This window comes from Aegilops tauschii, chromosome 1, assembly GCF_002575655.3.
Source record: "Aegilops tauschii subsp. strangulata cultivar AL8/78 chromosome 1, Aet v6.0, whole genome shotgun sequence".
Lineage (NCBI taxonomy): Eukaryota > Viridiplantae > Streptophyta > Magnoliopsida > Poales > Poaceae > Aegilops > Aegilops tauschii.
This window is the reverse complement of record NC_053035.3, coordinates 335024782-335027313: the sequence shown is the minus strand read 5'-3', so window position 1 is coordinate 335027313 and position 2532 is coordinate 335024782.

Below are 2532 nucleotides of genomic sequence, written 5' to 3'. Positions count from 1 at the left end.
GTATCATGACGGAAGTTTCATTTTTTTTGTAGTGATGCGTCCATGTTCTCCATGCATCCCTCTCGACCTTTGTTCCTTGTTGGCCAGACCTCTATTCGACATGTGCTATAGGGGTGTCTCTCTCCGTTGCAAACAATCACGCACTAGCTATCTTCGTGTATCTCCTCACCTCGCTTTTCTATCTCGGAGATGCATGTGTGATATGTTTGCATAAGAAACAAACAAACACACACTCTCTCTCTAATTTATCATTTGTTGTCCCTTTCTCTTTCACACACATACTCTTTTTGCACACTCACTCATTCTCCTTCACACACACTTGATCTCTCTCGACTTAGGCACTCTCTTCAGTCCATAGCATATAGATTTATTGAAAAGTCAAAAACATCACAATGTTTGACCATGTACGTGGAGAAATTTTTTTACATCTAGAACGACAAACATATACCATTAGATTCATCATGGGATGTAGTTTCGTATGATGTATCTTTGGTATTGTAGATATAATTAAAATTTGCGTAAACCTGGTCAAAGTTTCCAAAGTTCGACTCTAAAAAATTTATATGCACTGCATTATCGAGCGGATGGAATATCTCTTTTGCCCTCTTAGCCATCTGACGCACCACTCAGCCTTATCGGGGCTCCTCTATCTCTCTCAAACTTTATATCTCCATGGTTCACACATACACATGTCTCGCTCGCGCTACATAGACCCATCTAACACTCTCCGCCCTTGTGCTCTCTCTATGTGACACGCACCCCCCTAAGTAACATAATCCCTCACTCCATCATAGGCGCACGCACTGCCCCCCCTAAGTATGATTATCTCTCACTAGCCATCAGGAACACACGTATTGCCTCCTTCCATCCATACGTCTATCTCGATATCTCTTCGGGTATCTTCTATCGCGCACACACCTTGTCACTCGATCTCCCACCCATTTAGTCCCATCACGATCTCCAGGGGATCTCTCTATGACAAGCATACACTCTCTCCTCCCCATGTCTGCATTTTCTCTGTACGTCTCTCTCGACCTCTCTGCCTTGTTTGTCAGACCCCTCTTGGCCACGTGCTAGGGGTCTTTCTGTCTCAGTTGCAAACAACCACACACTATCTCCTCACCTTGCTTCCGCTGTCGAAGATGCATGTGTGATATGTTTGCATAAGACACACACACTTTTTCTCTAATTTTATCGTTTGTTGTCCATGTCTCTTTCACACATAAACACACACTTTTTTCAGCCACTCTTTCTATTTCACACACACTCTCTCTAGTTAGGTACTCTCTCACGTCCATAAGCATATGGATGTTTTGAAAAGTCAAACCTCAGAAAAGTTTGACTAGGTATATGTGGAGAAAAGCATTTACATCTGGAACAATCATTAGATTCATCACAACATGTACTTACTTCATACTATCATTTATCTTTGGTATTGTAGATATAACTAATTTCTTTATAAACTTGGTCAAAGTTTCAAAAGTTTGACTTTAAAAAAATGTTGGCACTAAATTATCGAACAGAGGGAGTAGCTCTTTCTCTCTCTCTCTACTATCTCTCACGGGCCTCCCCTCTCACTCGAACTCTCTATACTGACGGATTATACGGTCACTGTGTCAGCGTATAGCTCTGTATATTGTTTAGTTGACCGGTCAACCAGTCCACATGCTGCCTTGTCAGCTCGTGTTCTCTATCTTCGTGTGCTGGCCCATGTGGCAGTGGGTGAAAATAAGTAAACTAGAGGCCCATCTGACACGTGGTGAAGTAAACAAAGTTGAAACCACTTGGGGTAGTACCCCGCACGCTAGTAAATTGAGGGCACACTTCTTCTGCGTGAAGGACGCACTCGCGCACAATCCACCACTGCACGGCGGCATGCACAGAAGGACGCACTCGCGCACACCCAACATGCCAGCACACAACACACACTAGCATAAGTGTACACCGGCGTCGCCGCTGGTTGAGATGGACGACGAGGCAGCCAACAAGCGGAGGCGGCTCGAGCCAAAACCGCATCCGGCGAGCCTGGACTTCATCAGCAACCTCGCCGACGACATGTTGCTCGTCATCATCGGCCTCCTCCCCACCAAATCTGCCGTGTGGACCGCCCTGCTCTCCCGGCGGTGGCGTCCCCTCTGGCGCCGCGTCCACCTCAACCTCACCGTTGACAGCCGCCTCTGCGACGGGTATTGCAAATGCATGGCCGCAGTCTCCAACATCCTTTCATCGCACCCTGGGCCAGCCAGACGCCTTGACAACCGCATGTTCAGTACCAACTGCAAGGTCCAAGCCAAGTTCGACGAGTGGTTCTTATCCCACGCCCTAGACCAGCTCGAGGAGCTCATCTTTGAAGCTAGACGATGTCGCTATCTGCCACCGTCCGCGCTCCGCCTCACGCCAACGCTGCACCGCGCCAGCTTCAGCTCCTGCTATCTTCCCTAGAATAATGTCGTGCCCGCCCTTCTTCTCCCTCAACTCCAGCAGCTCGACCTCTTCGACGTTGTCATCTTGAAGAAGGCTATGGAGCACCTG